The 26,384-nt window shown below is 56.8% G+C and overlaps 1 protein-coding gene across 1 annotated transcript in view; it reads left to right on the forward strand.

Annotated features, from left to right (window-relative positions):
• Window positions 1-26,384, forward strand: part of IPO4 (importin 4) — a 3,494,625-nt gene that overhangs the window by 131,289 nt on the left and 3,336,952 nt on the right. The window lies entirely within an intron of this gene.

The following is a 26,384-nucleotide window of genomic DNA, read 5'->3' on the forward strand; positions in this document are numbered from 1 at the left end:
CCACACACACACACACCCACCACACACACACCCACCACACACACACACCCACCACACACACACACCCACCACACACACACACCCACCACACACACACATCCACCACACACACCCACCACACACACCCACCACACACACCACCACACACACACCACACACCCCACCACCACACACACACACCACCACCCACACAACCACACACACCACAACCACACACACACAACCACACATACCACAACCACACACACCACAACCACACACACACAACCACACACACAACCACACACACACAACCACCACCACCACACACAACCACCACCACACACGACCACCACCACACACACAACCACCACCACCACACACACACAACCACCACCACATACAACCACACACAACCACCACACACACACCGCCACACACACACCACCACCACACACACACCACCACCACACACACACACCACCACACACACACACACACCCACCACACACACACACAACCACCACCACACAAACCACACACACAACCACCACCACACACACAACAACACACACAACCACCACCACACACACAACCACCACCCCCCCACACACAACCACCCCCCCCACACACACACACAACCACCCCCCCCACACACACACACACCACACACACACACCCACCACACACACACCCACCACACACACCCACCACACACACACCCACCACACACACACACCCACCACACACACACACCCACCACACACACACACCCACCACACACACCCACCACACACACCACCACACACACACCACACACCCACCACCACACACACACACCACCACCACACAACCACACACACCACAACCACACACAACCACACACACCACAACCACACACACCACAACCACACACACACAACCACACACACACAACCACCACCACCACACACAACCACCACCACACACACAACCACCACCACACACACAACCACCACCACACACAACCACCACCACACACACAACCACCACCACCACACACGACCACCACCACACACACAACCACCACCACCACACACGACTACCACCACACACACACAACCACCACCACATACAACCACACACAACCACACACAACCACCACCACCCCCCACACACACCACAACCACACACACCACAACCACACACACCACAACCACACACACCACAACCACACACCCACCACCCCACACACACACACACACCACCACACACACAACCACCACCACACACACAACCACCACCACACACACAACCACCACTACCACACACAACCACCACCACCACCACACACAACCACCACCACACACACCCACCACAAACACACACCCACCACAAACACACACCCACCACACACACACACCCACCACACACACCCACCACACACACCCACCACAACCACACACACCACAACCACACACACCACAACCACACACACCACAACCACACACACCACAACCACACACACCACCCCACACACACCCACCACCCCACACACACACACCACCCCACACACACACACACACACCACCACACACACACACAACCACCACACACACACAACCACCTCCACACACACAACCACCACCACACACACACAACCACCACCACACACACAAGCACCAGACACACAACCACACACAACCACCACCACACACACACACACAACCACACACCACACACACAACCACATACACCACAACCATACACACCACAACCCCACACACAGCCACACACCACAACCCCACACACCACAACCCCACACACCACAACCACTACCACACACCACAACCCCCCCCACACACACACCACAACCCCACACACACACACCACCCCACACACACACCCCCCCACACACACACACCCACCACCACACACCACCACCACCACCACACACACACCACCACCACCACACACACACCACCACCACACACACACACACACCACCACACACACACCACCACCACCCCACAAACACCACCACACACACACAACCACCACCACACACACACAACCACCACCACACACACACAACCGCCACCACACACAACCGCCACACACACCACACACACACACCACCACACACACCACACACACACACCACCACACACACACCACAACACACACCACACACACACACCACCACACACACACCACCACACACACCACCACACACACCACCACACACCCACCACCACACACACACCACCACCACACACACACGACCACCACCACACACACACACATGACCACCACCACCACACTCACATGACCACCACCACACACACGACCACACACACCACCACACACACCACCACACACACCACCACACACACACAACCACCACCACCACACACACACACAACCACCACCACACACACAACCACCACACACACACAACCACCACCACACACACAACCACCACCACACACACAACCACCACCACCACCAAACACACGCACACCCACCACCACCCACACAACCACACACACCACAACCACACACACCACAACCACACACACCACAACCACACACACCACAACCACACACACCACAACCACACACACCACAACCACACACACCACAACCACACACACCACAACCACACACACACAACCACACACACACAACCACCACCACCACACACACATCCACCACCACCACACACACATCCACCACCACACACACATCCACCACACACACACACACATCCACCACCACCACACACACACACATCCACCACCACACACACACATCCACCACCACACACACATCCACCACCACACACACACATCCACCACACACACACACATCCACCACACACACACGCAACCACCACCACACACATGCAACCACCACCACACACACGCAACCACCACCACACACACGCAACCACCACCACACACACGCAACCACCACCACACACACACAACCACCACCACCACCACACACACACCCACCACCACCCACACAACCACACACACCACAACCACACACACACAACCACACACACACACAACCACACACACAACCACACCACACACCCACCACACACCCACCACCACACACAGACAACCACCACCACACACAAAACCACCACCACCACTCACACACACACCCACCACACACACACCCACCACCACACACACACAACCACCACCACACACACACACACACACACCCACCACCACACACACACATCCACCACACACACACACACACACACACATCCACCACCACACACACACAGCCACCACCACACACACACAGCCACCACCACACACACACACACGACCACCACCACACACACACACACATGACCACCACCACACACACGACCACCACCACACACACACACACGACCACCACTACCACACAGACAACCACCACCACACACAAAACCACCACACACCCACCACCACACACAGACAACCACCACCACACACAAAACCACCACACACACACACACACCCACCACACACACCCACCACCACACACACACAACCACCACCACACACACACACACCCACCACCACACACACACATCCACCACACACACACACACACACACCATCCACCACCACACACACACAGCCACCACCACACACACACAGCCACCACCACACACACACACACACGACCACCACCACACACACACACACATGACCACCACCACACACACGACCACCACCACACACACACACACGACCACCACCACCACACACACACACACCACCACACACACACCACCACACACACACCACCACACACATACCACCACACACACCACCACACACACACCACCACACACACACCACCACACACACACCACCACACACACACCACCACACACACACCACCACACACACCACCACACACACCACCACACACACACACCACCACACACACACCACACACACAACACCACCACCACCACACACACACACACACACCACACACACACAATCACCACACACACACAACCACCACCACACACACAGCCACCACCACACACACAGCCACCACCACACACACACAGCCACCACCACACACACACAACCACCACCACACACACGACCACACACACAACCACCACCACCACACACACACACCACAACCACACATACACACACCACAACCACACATACACGCACCACAACTACACACACCACAACCACACCCACACACACACAACCACACACACACAACCACACACACACAACCACACACACACACAACCACACACACAACCACACACACACAACCACCACCACACACAACCACCACCACACACAGAACCACCACCACACACACACAACCACCACTACACACACAACCACCACCACACACACACCACAACCACACACACCACAACCACACACACCACAACCACACACACCACACCACACACACATCCACCACCACACACACATCCACCACCACACACACACATCCACCACCACACACACACATCCACCACCACACACACACATCCACCACCACACACACACATCCACCACCACACACACACATCCACCACCACACACACGCAACCACCACCACACACACACACAACCACCACCACACACACACAACCACCACCACCACCACACACACACACCCACCACCACCCACACAACCACACACACCACAACCACACACACACAACCACACCACACACCCACCACCACACACCCACCACCACACACAGACAACCACCACCACACACAAAACCACCACCACCACCACCACCACACACACACACACCCACCACCACACACACACATCCACCACACACACACACACACATATCCACCACCACACACACACAGCCACCACCACACACACACACGACCACCACCACACACACACACATGACCACCACCACACACACACACATGACCACCACCACACACATGACCACCACCACACACACACACACACACGACCACCACCACCACACACACACCACCACACACACACACCACCACACACACACCACCACACACACACCACCACACACACACCACCACACACACACCACCACACACACAACCACACAACCACCACCACCACACACACACCACCCACCACACACACACAACCACCACACACACACAACCACCACCACACACACAGCCACCACCACACACACACAGCCACCACCACACACACACAACCACCACCACACACACGACCACACACACAACCACCACCACCACACACACACACACACACCACAACCACACATACACACACCACAACCACACCCACACACACACACCCACACACACACAACCACACACACACAACCACACACAACCACACACACACAACCACCACCACACACAACCACCACCACACACAGAACCACCACCACACACACACAACCACCACCACACACACAACCACCACAACCACACACACCACAACCACACACACACAACCACACACACCACACACAACCACCACCACACACACAGCCACCACCACACACACAACCACCACACACACACCACCACCACACACGACCACACACACACAACCACCACCACACACACACACCACAACCACACACACACCACAACCACACACACACCACAACCACATACACACACCACAACCACACACACCACAACCACACACATCACAACCACACACACCACAACCACACACACCACAACCACACACACCACAACCACACACACACAACCACCACCACACACACACAACCACCACCACACACACACAACCACCACCACACACACACAACCACCACCACACACACACAACCACCACCACACACACAACCACCACCACACACACACACAACCACCACCACACACACACACAACCACCACCACACACACACACAACCACCACACACACACACACAACCACCACACACACACACAACCACCACACACACACACAACCACCACACACACACACACAACCACCACACACACACACACAACCACCACACACACACACACAACCACCACACACACACACAACCACCACCACACACACACAACCACCACACACACACACACACAACCACCACACACACACAACCACCACACACACACACACAACCACCACCACACACACACAACCACCACCACCACACACACACACAACCACCACCACACACACACAACCACCACACACACACAACCACCACCACACACACACAACCACCACCACACACACACAACCACCACCACACACACACACACCACCACCACACACACACGACCACACACACGACCACCACCACCACACACACGACCACCACCACACACAACCACCACCACCACACACACACCCACCACCACCCACACAACCACACACACCACACACACCACAACCACACACAACCACACACACAACCACACACACCACACACAACCACCACCACACACACAACCACCACCACACACACAACCACCACCACCACACACAACCACCACACACAACCACCACCACACACACACGACCACCACCACACACACACGACCACCACCACCACACACACAACCACCACCACCACCACACACACCACCACCACCACACACACACGACCACCACCACACACACACACACACACCACCACACACACACATCTACCACACACACACACACATATCCACCACCACACACACACAGCCACCACCACACACACGACCACCACCACACACACACATCACCACCACCACACACACGACCACCAGCACACACACTCACGACCACCACACACACACACGACCACCACACACACACACACACCACCACACACACACCACCACACACACACCACCACACACACACCACCACACACACCACCACCACACACACCACCACCACACACACCACCACCACACACACCACCACACACACACCACCACACACACCACCACACACACACACCACACACACCACCACCACACACACAACCACCACCACCACCACACACACACACACACCCACCACACACACACAACCACCACACACACACAACCACCACCACACACACAACCACCACCACACACACAGCCACCACCACACACACAGCCACCACCACACACACACGACCACCACCACACACACACCACCACCACACACACACGACCACCACCACACACACACGACCACCACCACACACACACGACCACCACCACACACACACGACCACCACCACACACACACGACCACCACCACACACACACGACCACCACCACACACACACGACCACCACCACACACACACCACCACCACCACCACCACACACACACGACCACCACCACACACACACGACCACCACCACACACACACGACCACCACACACACCACCACACACACACACCACCACACACACACCACCACACACACACCACACACACACACCCACCACACACACACCACACACACACCCACCACACACACACCACCACACACACACACACACACACACACCCACCACACACACACCCACCACATACCCACCCACCACACACACACCCACCCACACACACACCACACACACACCACTACACACACACACACACACACACGACCACCACCACACACACACGACCACCACCACACACACGACCACCACCACACACACGACCACCACCACACGCACACAACCACCACCACATGCACACAACCACCACCACACACACACACAGCCACCACCACACACGCACACCACCACCACACACACAACCACACACTGCTCCCAACCACACACCACACACACAACCACACATACCACCCCTCACATACCACCCCTCACATACCACCCCACACATACCACCCCACACATACCACCCCACACACACCACCCCACACACACCACCCCACACACACCACCCCACACACACCCACACACACACCCACACACACACAACCACACACACACAACCACACACACACAACCACACACACCACAACCACATACACCACAACCACATACACCACAACCACACACACACAACCACACACACACAACCACCACCACCACACACACGACCACCACCACACACACGACCACCACCACACACACACAACCACACACACACAACCACCACCACCACCACCACACACACACACCACCACCACCACACACACACGACCACCACCACCACACACACACGACCACCACACACACGACCACCACCACCACACACACACGACCACCACCACCACACACACACGACCACCACACACACGACCACCACCACACACACACGACCACCACCACACACACACGACCACCACCACACACACACACGACCACCACCACACACACACACGACCACCACCACACACACACACGACCACCACCACACACACACACGACCACCACCACACACACACGACCACCACCACACACACACGACCACCACCACACACACACGACCACCACCACACACACACGACCACCACCACACACACACGACCACCACCACACACACACGACCACCACCACACACACACACGACCACCACCACACACACACGACCACCACCACACACACACACGACCACCACCACACACACACACACGACCACCACCACACACACACACGACCACCACCACCACACACGACCACCACCACACACACGACCACCACCACACACACACACACATGACCACACACACACAACCACCACCACCACACACACACACAACCACCACCACACACACAACCACCACACACACACAACCACCACCACACACACAACCACCACCACACACACAACCACCACCACCACCAAACACACGCACACCCACCACCACCCACACAACCACACACACCACAACCACACACACCACAACCACACACACCACAACCACACACACCACAACCACACACACCACAACCACACACACCATAACCACACACACACAACCACACACACACAACCACCACCACCACACACACATCCACCACCACCACACACACATCCACCACCACACACACATCCACCACCACACACACACACATCCACCACCACCACACACACACACATCCACCACCACACACACACACACATCCACCACCACACACACATCCACCACCACACACACACACATCCACCACACACACACATCCACCACCACACACACGCAACCACCACCACACACACACAACCACCACCACACACACGCAACCACCACCACACACACACAACCACCACCACACACACACAACCACCACCACCACCACACACACACCCACCACCACCCACACAACCACACACACCACAACCACACACACACAACCACACACACACACAACCACACACACAACCACACCACACACCCACCACCACACACCCACCACCACACACAGACAACCACCACCACACACAAAACCACCACCACCACACACACACACCCACCACACACACACCCACCACCACACACACACAACCACCACCACACACACACACACACACACACCCACCACCACACACACACATCCACCACACACACACACACACACACATCCACCACCACACACACACAGCCACCACCACACACACACAGCCACCACCACACACACACAGCCACCACCACACACACACACACATGACCACCACCACACACACGACCACCACCACACACACACACACGACCACCACCACCACACAGACAACCACCACCACACACAAAACCACCACACACCCACCACCACACACAGACAACCACCACCCACCACACACAGACAACCACCACCACACACAAAACCACCACCACCACACACACACACACCCACCACACACACACCCACCACCACACACACAACCACCACCACACACACACACACACCCACCACCACACACACACATCCACCACACACACACACACACATCCACCACCACACACACACAGCCACCACCACACACACACAGCCACCACCACACACACACACACACGACCACCACCACACACACACACACATGACCACCACCACACACACGACCACCACCACACACACACACACGACCACCACCACCACACACACACACACCACCACACACACACCACCACACACACACCACCACACACACACCACCACACACACACCACCACACACACACCACCACACACACACACCACCACACACACACCACACACACAACCACCACCACCACACACACACACACACACACACCACACACACACAATCACCACACACACACAACCACCACCACACACACAGCCACCACCACACACACAGCCACCACCACACACACACAGCCACCACCACACACACACAACCACCACCACACACACGACCACACACACAACCACCACCACCACACACACACACCACAACCACACATACACACACCACAACCACACATACACGCACCACAACTACACACACCACAACCACACCCACACACACACAACCACACACACACAACCACACACACACAACCACACACACACACACAACCACACACACACAACCACCACCACACACAACCACCACCACACACAGAACCACCACCACACACACACAACCACCACCACACACACAACCACCACCACACACACACCACAACCACACACACCACAACCACACACACCACAACCACACACACCACACCACACACACACACATCCACCACCACACACACACGACCACCACACACACGACCACCACCACACACCACCACACACACACACCACCACACACACACACCACCACACACACACCACCACACACACACCACACACACACACCCACCACACACACACCACCACACACACACACACCACACACACCCACCCACCACACACACACCTACCACATACCCACCCACCACACACACACCCACCCACACACACCACACACACACCACTACACACACACACACACACACGACCACCACCACACACACACGACCACCACCACACACACGACCACCACCACACACACGACCACCACCACACGCACACAACCACCACCACATGCACACAACCACCACCACACACGCACACAGCCACCACCACACACGCACACCACCACCACACACACAACCACACACTGCTCCCAACCACACACACAACCACACATACCACCCCTCACACCACCCCTCACATACCACCCCACACATACCACCCCACACACACCACCCCACACACACCACCCCACACACACCACCCCACACACACCACCCCACACACACCACCCCACACACACCCAACCACACACACACACACCCACACACACAACCACACACACACAACCACACACACACAACCACACACACCACAACCACATACACCACAACCACACACACAACCACACACACACAACCACCACCACCACCACCACCACACACACAACCACCACCACACACACGACCACTACCACACACACACAACCACACACACACAACCACCACCACCACACACACAACCACCACCACACACACGACCACCACCACACACACACGACCACCACACACACGACCACCACCACCACACACACACGACCACCACCACCACCACACACACACACCACCACCACCACACACACGACCACCACCACCACACACACACGACCACCACACACACGACCACCACCACCACACACACACGACCACCACCACCACACACACACGACCACCACACACACGACCACCACCACACACACACGACCACCACCACACACACACGACCACCACCACACACACACACGACCACCACCACACACACACACGACCACCACCACACACACGACCACCACCACACACACACGACCACCACCACACACACACGACCACCACCACACACACACGACCACCACCACACACACACGACCACCACCACACACACACGACCACCACCACACACACACGACCACCACCACACACACACACGACCACCACCACATACACACGAACACCACCACACACACACACGACCACCACCACACACACACACACGACCACCACCACACACACACACGACCACCACCACACACACACACACGACCACCACCACACACACGACCACCACCACACACACGACCACCACCACCACACACACGACCACCACCACACACACGACCACCACCACCACCACACACACGACCACCACCACACACACACAACCACCACCACACGCACACAACCACCACCACACACGCACACAGCCACCACCACACACGCACACAACCACCACCACACACACCCACCACACACACACACCACCACCACACACATGACCACCACCACCACACACACGACCACCACCACCACCACACACACACACCACCACCACCACACACACACGACCACCACCACCACACACACACGACCACCACACACACGACCACCACCACCACACACACACGACCACCACCACCACACACACACGACCACCACACACACGACCACCACCACACACACACGACCACCACCACACACACACGACCACCACCACACACACACACGACCACCACCACACACACACACGACCACCACCACACACACACGACCACCACCACACACACACACGACCACCACCACACACACACACGACCACCACCACACACACACAGGACCACCACCACACACACACGACCACCACCACACACACACACGACCACCACCACACACACACGACCACCACCACACACACACGACCACCACCACACACACACGACCACCACCACACACACACACGACCACCACCACACACACACGACCACCACCACACACACACACGACCACCACCACACACACACACGACCACCACCACACACACACACGACCACCACCACACACACACACGACCACCACCACACACACATGACCACCACCACACACACGACCACCACACACACACAACCACCACACACACACAACCACCACACACACACAACCACCACACACACACAACCACCACACACACACAACCACCACCACACACAACCACCACCACACACACACAACCACCACCACACACACACACACCACCACCACACACACACCCACCACCACCCACACACACACACGACCACCACCACACACACACACGACCACCACCACACACACACATGACCACCACCACACACACGACCACCACCACACACGACCACCACCACACGCACACAACCACCACCACACGCACACAACCACCACCACACACGCACACAGCCACCACCACACACGCACACAACCACCACCACACACACACACCCACCACACACACCACAACCACACACACACCACACACACAACCACCACCACCACCACACACACACACACACACACCACACACACACAATCACCACACACACACAACCACCACCACACACACAGCCACCACCACACACACAGCCACCACCACACACACACAGCCACCACCACACACACACAACCACCACCACACACACGACCACACACACAACCACCACCACCACACACACACACCACAACCACACATACACACACCACAACCACACATACACGCACCACAACTACACACACCACAACCACACCCACACACACACAACCACACACACACAACCACACACACACAACCACACACACACACAACCACACACACAACCACACCACACACCCACCACCACACACCCACCACCACACAACCACCACCACACACAGACAACCACCACCACACACAAAACCACCACCACCACACACACACACACCCACCACACACACACCCACCACCACACACACACAACCACCACCACACACACACACACCCACCACCACACACACACATCCACCACACACACACACACACACATCCACCACCACACACACACAGCCACCACCACACACACACAGCCACCACCACACACACACAGCCACCACCACACACACACACGACCACCACCACACACACACATGACCACCACCACACACACGACCACCACCACACACACACGACCACCACCACACACACACACGACCACCACCACACACACACATGACCACCACCACACACACGACCACCACCACACACACACACACGACCACCACCACCACACACACACACCACCACACACACACCACCACACACACACCACCACACACACACCACCACACACACACCACCACACACACACCACCACACACACACCACCACACACACACCACCACACACACACACCACCACACACACACCACACACACAACCACCACCACCACACACACACACACACACACACCACACACACACAATCACCACACACACACAACCACCACCACACACACAGCCACCACCACACACACAGCCACCACCACACACACACAGCCACCACCACACACACACAACCACCACCACACACACGACCACACACACAACCACCACCACCACACACACACACCACAACCACACATACACACACCACAACCACACATACACGCACCACAACTACACACACCACAACCACACCCACACACACAACCACACACACACAACCACACACACACACAACCACACACACAACCACACACACACAACCACCACCACACACAACCACCACCACACACAGAACCACCACCACACACACACAACCACCACCACACACACACAACCACCACCACACACACAACCACCACCACACACACACCACAACCACACACACCACAACCACACACACCACAACCACACACACCACACACACATCCACCACCACACACACATCCACCACCACACACACATCCACCACCACACACACACATCCACCACCACACACACACATCCACCACCACACACACACATCCACCACCACACACACACATCCACCACCACACACACGCAACCACCACCACACACACACACACAACCACCACCACACACACACAACCACCACCACCACCACACACACACCCACCACCACCCACACAACCACACACACCACAACCACACACACACAACCACACCACACACCCACCACCACACACCCACCACCACACACAGACAACCACCACCACACACAAAACCACCACCACCACCACACACACACACACACCCACCACACACACACACATCCACCACACACACACACACACATATCCACCACCACACACACACAGCCACCACCACACACACACACACGACCACCACCACACACACACACATGACCACCACCACACACACACACATGACCACCACCACACACACGACCACCACCACACACACGCACACACGACCACCACCACCACACACACACACACCACCACACACACACACCACCACACACACACCACCACACACACACCACCACACACACACCACCACACACACACCACCACACACACACCACCACACACACAACCACACAACCACCACCACCACCACCACACACACACACACACCCACCACACACACACAACCACCACACACACACAACCACCACCACACACACAGCCACCACCACACACACACAGCCACCACCACACACACACAACCACCACCACACACACGACCACACACACAACCACCACCACACACACACACACACACCACAACCACACATACACACACCACAACCACACCCACACACACACACCCACACACACACAACCACACACACACAACCACACACAACCACACACACACAACCACCACCACACACAACCACCACCACACACAGAACCACCACCACACACACACAACCACCACCACACACACAACCACCACAACCACACACACCACAACCACACACACCACACCACACACACACACCACACACAACCACCACCACACACACAGCCACCACCACACACACAACCACCACACACACACCACCACCACACACGACCACACACACACAACCACCACCACACACACACACCACAACCACACACACACCACAACCACATACACACACCACAACCACACACACCACAACCACACACATCACAACCACACACACCACAACCACACACACCACAACCACACACACCACAACCACACATACACAACCACCACCACACACACACAACCACCACCACACACACACACACAACCACCACCACACACACACAACCACCACCACACACACACAACCACCACCACACACACACAACCACCACCACACACACACACAACCACCACCACACACACACAACCACCACCACACACACACACAACCACCACCACACACACACACAACCACCACACACACACACACAACCACCACACACACACACAACCACCACACACACACACACACAACCACCACCACACACACACACAACCACCACACACACACACACAACCACCACACACACACACAACCACCACACACACACACACAACCACCACACACACACACAACCACCACCACACACACACACAACCACCACCACACACACACACAACCACCACCACACACACACAACCACCACACACACACAACCACCACACACACACACACAACCACCACCACACACACACAACCACCACCACCACACACACACACAACCACCACCACACACACACACAACCACCACACACACAACCACCACCACACACAACCACCACCACACACACAACCACCACCACACACACACACACCACCACCACACACACACGACCACACACACGACCACCACCACCACCACACACACGACCACCACCACACACAACCACCACCACCACACACACACCCACCACCACCCACACAACCACACACACCACAACCACACACACCACACACACCACAACCACACACAACCACATACACACAACCACACACACCACACACAACCACCACCACACACACAACCACCACCACACACACAACCACCACCACCACACACAACCACCACACACAACCACCACCACACACACACGACCACCACCACACACACACGACCACCACCACCACACACACGACCACCACCACCACCACACACACCACCACCACCACACACACACGACCACCACCACACACACACACACACACACCACCACACACACACATCTACCACACACACACACACATATCCACCACCACACACACACAGCCACCACCACACACACACACACGACCACCACCACACACACACATCACCACCACCACACACACGACCACCACCACACACACACACGACCACCACCACACACACACACACCACCACACACACCACCACATACACACCACCACACACACACCACCACACACACACCACCACCACACACACCACCACCACACACACCACCACCACACACACCACCACCACACACACCACCACACACACACCACCACACACACCACCACACACACACACCACACACACCACCACCACACACACAACCACACAACCACCACCACCACCACCACCACACACACACACACACCCACCACACACACACAACCACCACACACACACAACCACCACCACACACACAGCCACCACCACACACACGACCACCACCACACACACACCACCACCACACACACACGACCACCACCACACACACGACCACCACCACACACACGCGACCACCACCACACACACGACCACCACCACACACACACGACCACCACCACACACACACGACCACCACCACACACACACGACCACCACCACACACACACGACCACCACCACACACACACGACCACCACCACACACACACGACCACCACCACACACACACGACCACCACCACACACACACGACCACCACCACACACACACGACCACCACCACACACACACGACCACCACCACACACGACCACACACACACACCACCACACACACACCACCACACACACACCACACACACACACCCACCACACACACACCACCACACACACACACACCACACACACCCACCCACCACACACACACCTACCACATACCCACCCACCACACACACACCCACCCACACACACACCACACACACACCACTACACACACACACACACACACACGACCACCACCACACACACACGACCACCACCACACACACGACCACCACCACACACACGACCACCACCACACACACACAACCACCACCACATGCACACAACCACCACCACACACGCACACAGCCACCACCACACACGCACACCACCACCACACACACAACCACACACTGCTCCCAACCACACACCACACACACAACCACACATACCACCCCTCACATACCACCCCTCACATACCACCCCACACATACCACCCCACACACACCACCCCACACACACCACCCCACACACACCACCCCACACACACCACCCCACACACACCACCCCACACACACCACCCCACACACACCACCCCACACACACCCAACCACACACACCCACCCACACACACACAACCACACACACACAACCACACACACACAACCACACACACCACAACCACATACACCACAACCACACACACACACAACCACACACACACAACCACCACCACCACCACCACCACACACACAACCACCACCACACACACGACCACTACCACACACACACAACCACACACACACAACCACCACCACCACACACACAACCACCACCACACACACGACCACCACCACACACACACGACCACCACACACACGACCACCACCACCACACACACACGACCACCACCACCACCACCACACACACACACCACCACCACCACACACACGACCACCACCACCACACACACACGACCACCACACACACGACCACCACCACCACACACACACGACCACCACCACCACACACACACGACCACCACACACACGACCACCACCACACACACACGACCACCACCACACACACACGACCACCACCACACACACACGACCACCACCACACACACACACGACCACCACCACACACACACACGACCACCACCACACACACACGACCACCACCACACACACACGACCACCACCACACACACACGACCACCACCACACACACACGACCACCACCACACACACACGACCACCACCACACACACACGACCACCACCACACACACACGACCACCACCACACACACACACACGACCACCACCACACACACACACACACACGACCACCACCACACACACACACGACCACCACCACACACACACACACGACCACCACCACACACACGACCACCACCACACACACGACCACCACCACCACACACACGACCACCACCACACACACGACCACCACCACCACACACACGACCACCACCACACGCACACAACCACCACCACACGCACACAACCACCACCACACACGCACACAGCCACCACCACACACGCACACAACCACCACCACACACACCCACCACACACACACACCACCACCACACACATGACCACCACCACCACACACACACGACCACCACCACCACCACACACACACACCACCACCACCACACACACGACCACCACCACCACACACACACGACCACCACACACACGACCACCACCACCACACACACACGACCACCACCACCACACACACACGACCACCACCACACACACACGACCACCACCACACACACACGACCACCACCACACACACACGACCACCACCACACACACACACGACCACCACCACACACACACGACCACCACCACACACACACACACGACCACCACCACACACACACACGACCACCACCACACACACACACGACCACCACCACACACACACACGACCACCACCACACACACACACGACCACCACCACACACACACACGACCACCACCACACACACACATGACCACCACCACACACACATGACCACCACCACACACACACACGACCACCACCACATACACACGAACACCACCACACACACACACGACCACCACCACACACACACACACGACCACCACCACACACACACACGACCACCACCACACACACACACACGACCACCACCACACACACGACCACCACCACACACACGACCACCACCACCACACACACGACCACCACCACACACACGACCACCACCACCACACACACGACCACCACCACACGCACACAACCACCACCACACGCACACAACCACCACCACACACGCACACAGCCACCACCACACACGCACACAACCACCACCACACACACCCACCACACACACACACCACCACCACACACATGACCACCACCACCACACACACACGACCACCACCACCACCACACACACACACCACCACCACCACACACACACGACCACCACCACCACACACACACGACCACCACACACACGACCACCACCACCACACACACACGACCACCACCACCACACACACACGACCACCACCACACACACACGACCACCACCACACACACACGACCACCACCACACACACACGACCACCACCACACACACACACGACCACCACCACACACACACGACCACCACCACACACACACACGACCACCACCACACACACACACGACCACCACCACACACACACACGACCACCACCACACACACACACGACCACCACCACACACACACATGACCACCACCACACACACATGACCACCACCACACACACATGACCACCACCACACACACGACCACCACCACACACACACAACCACCACACACACACAACCACCACACACACACAACCACCACACACACACAACCACCACCACACACAACCACCACCACACACACACAACCACCACCACACACACACACACCACCACCACACACACACCCACCACCACCCACACACACACACGACCACCACCACACACACACACACGACCACCACCACACACACACATGACCACCACCACACACACGACCACCACCACACACGACCACCACCACACGCACACAACCACCACCACACGCACACAACCACCACCACACACGCACACAGCCACCACCACACACGCACACAACCACCACCACACACACACACCCACCACACACACCTGCTCCCAACCACACACACCACAACCACACACACACCACACACACAACCACCACCACCACCACACACACACACACACACACCACACACACACAATCACCACACACACACAACCACCACCACACACACAGCCACCACCACACACACAGCCACCACCACACACACACAGCCACCACCACACACACACAACCACCACCACACACACGACCACACACACAACCACCACCACCACACACACACACCACAACCACACATACACACACCACAACCACACATACACGCACCACAACTACACACACCACAACCACACCCACACACACACAACCACACACACACAACCACACACACACAACCACACACACACACAACCACACACACAACCACACACACACAACCACCACCACACACAACCACCACCACACACAGAACCACCACCACACACACACAACCACCACCACACACACAACCACCACCACACACACACCACAACCACACACACCACAACCACACACACCACAACCACACACACCACACCACACACACACACATCCACCACCACACACAGACAACCACCACCACACACAAAACCACCACCACCACCACCACACACACACACACACCCACCACCACACACACACATCCACCACACACACACACACACATATCCACCACCACACACACACAGCCACCACCACACACACACACACGACCACCACCACACACACACACATGACCACCACCACACACACACACATGACCACCACCACACACACGACCACCACCACACACACACACACACGACCACCACCACCACACACACACACACCACCACACACACACACCACCACACACACACACCACCACACACACACCACCACACACACACCACCACACACACACCACCACACACACACCACCACACACACAACCACACAACCACCACCACCACCACCACACACACACACACACACCCACCACACACACACAACCACCACACACACACAACCACCACCACACACACAGCCACCACCACACACACACAGCCACCACCACACACACACAACCACCACCACACACACGACCACACACACAACCACCACCACCACACACACACACACACACACCACAACCACACATACACACACCACAACCACACCCACACACACACCCACACACACACAACCACACACACACAACCACACACAACCACACACACACAACCACCACCACACACAACCACCACCACACACAGAACCACCACCACACACACACAACCACCACCACATACACAACCACCACAACCACACACACCACAACCACACACACCACACCACACACACACAACCACACACACCACACACAACCACCACCACACACACAGCCACCACCACACACACAACCACCACACACACACCACCACCACACACGACCACACACACACAACCACCACCACACACACACACCACAACCACACACACACCACAACCACACACACATCACAACCACATACACACACCACAACCACACACACCACAACCACACACATCACAACCACACACACCACAACCACACACACCACAACCACACACACACAACCACCACCACACACACACAACCACCACCACACACACACAACCACCACCACACACACACAACCACCACCACACACACAACCACCACCACCACACACACAACCACCACCACACACACACACAACCACCACCACACACACACACAACCACCACCACACACACACACAACCACCACACACACACACACAACCACCACACACACAACCACCACACACACACACAACCACCACACACACACACACAACCACCACACACACACACACACAACCACCACACACACACACACACACAACCACCACACACACACACACAACCACCACACACACACACACAACCACCACACACACACACAACCACCACCACACACACACACAACCACCACCACACACACACACAACCACCACACACACACAACCACCACCACACACACAACCACCACCACCACACACACAACCACCACCACACACACACACAACCACCACCACACACACACACAACCACCACCACACACACACACAACCACCACACACACACACACAACCACCACACACACAACCACCACACACACACACAACCACCACACACACACACACAACCACCACACACACACACACACACAACCACCACACACACACACACACAACCACCACACACACACACACAACCACCACACACACACACACAACCACCACACACACACACAACCACCACCACACACACACACAACCACCACCACACACACACACAACCACCACACACACACAACCACCACACACACACACACAACCACCACCACACACACACACAACCACCACCACACACACACACACAACCACCACACACACACACACAACCACCACACACACACACAACCACCACACACACACACAACCACCACACACACACACACAACCACCACACACACACACACAACCACCACACACACACACAACCACCACACACACACAACCACCACACACACACACACAACCACCACCACACACACACACAACCACCACCACCACACCCACACACAACCACCACCACACACACACAACCACCACACACACACAACCACCACCACACACAACCACCACCACACACACACACACCACCACTACACACACACGACCACACACACGACCACCACCACCACCACACACACGACCACCACCACACACAACCACCACCACCACACACACACCCACCACCACCCACACAACCACACACACCACAACCACACACACCACACACACCACAACCACACACAACCACACACACACAACCACACACACCACACACAACCACCACCACACACACAACCACCACCACACACACAACCACCACCACCACACACACACGACCACCACCACCACACACACGACCACCACCACCACCACACACACCACCACCACCACACACACACGACCACCACCACACACACACACACACACACCACCACACACACACATCTACCACACACACACACACATATCCACCACCACACACACACAGCCACCACCACACACACACACACGACCACCACCACACACACATCACCACCACCACACACACATCACCACCACCACACACACGACCACCACCACACACACACACGACCACCACCACACACACACACACCACCACACACACACCACCACACACACACCACCACACACACACCACCACCACACACACCACCACCACACACACCACCACCACACACACCACCACACACACACCACCACACACACCACCACACACACACACCACACACACCACCACCACACACACAACCACACAACCACCACCACCACCACCACCACCACACACACACACACAACCACCACACACACACAACCACCACCACACACAACCATCACCACACACACAGCCACCACCACACACAGCCACCACCACACACACACGACCACCACCACCACACACACACGACCACCACACACACACGACCACCACCACACACACGACCACCACCACACACACGACCACCACCACACACACACGACCACCACCACACACACACGACCACCACCACACACACACGACCACCACCACACACACACGACCACCACCACACACACACGACCACCACCACACACACACGACCACCACCACACACACACGACCACCACCACACACACACGACCACCACCACACACACACGACCACCACCACACACACACGACCACCACACACACCACCACACACACACACCACCACACACACACCACCACACACACACCACACACACACACCCACCACACACACACCACCACACACACACACACACACCCACCACACACACACCCACCACATACCCACCCACCACACACACACCCACCCACACACACACCACACACACCACTACACACACACACACACACACGACCACCACCACACACACACGACCACCACCACACACACGACCACCACCACACACACGACCACCACCACACGCACACAACCACCACCACATGCACACAACCACCACCACACACGCACACAGCCACCACCACACACGCACACCACCACCACACACACAACCACACACTGCTCCCAACCACACACCACACACACAACCACACATACCACCCCTCACATACCACCCCTCACATACCACCCCACACATACCACCCCACACATACCACCCCACACACACCACCCCACACACACCACCCCACACACACTACCCCACACACACCCACACACACACCCACACACACACAACCACACACACACAACCACACACACCACAACCACACACACCACAACCACATACACCACAACCACATACACCACAACCACACACACACAGCCACACACACACAACCACCACCACCACACACACAACCACCACCACACACACGACCACCACCACACACACACAACCACACACACACAACCACCACCACCACACACAACCACCACCACACACACGACCACCACCACACACACACGACCACCACACACACGACCACCACCACCACACACACACGACCACCACCACCACCACCACACACACACACCACCACCACCACACACACACACACAGACCACCACCACCACACACACACGACCACCACACACACGACCACCACCACCACACACACACGACCACCACCACCACACACACACGACCACCACCACCACACACACACGACCACCACACACACGACCACCACCACACACACACGACCACCACCACACACACACGACCACCACCACACACACACACGACCACCACCACACACACACACGACCACCACCACACACACGACCACCACCACACACACGACCACCACCACACACACACGACCACCACCACACACACACGACCACCACCACACACACACACGACCACCACCACACACACACACGACCACCACACACACGACCACCACCACACACACACACGACCACCACCACACACACACACGACCACCACCACACACACACACGACCACCACCACCACACACGACCACCACCACACACACACACACACGACCACACACACACAACCACCACCACCACACACACACATAACCACCACCACACACACAACCACCACACACACACAACCACCACCACACACACAACCACCACCACACACACAACCACCACCACCAAACACACGCACACCCACCACCACCCACACAACCACACACACCACAACCACACACACCACAACCACACACACCACAACCACACACACCACAACCACACACACCACAACCACACACACCACAACCACACACACCACAACCACACACACCACAACCACACACACCACAACCACACACACAACCACACACACACCACAACCACACACAC

This window comes from Triturus cristatus, chromosome 1_1 (genome assembly GCF_964204655.1).
Source record: "Triturus cristatus chromosome 1_1, aTriCri1.1, whole genome shotgun sequence".
NCBI classification, from domain to species: Eukaryota; Metazoa; Chordata; class Amphibia; order Caudata; family Salamandridae; genus Triturus; species Triturus cristatus.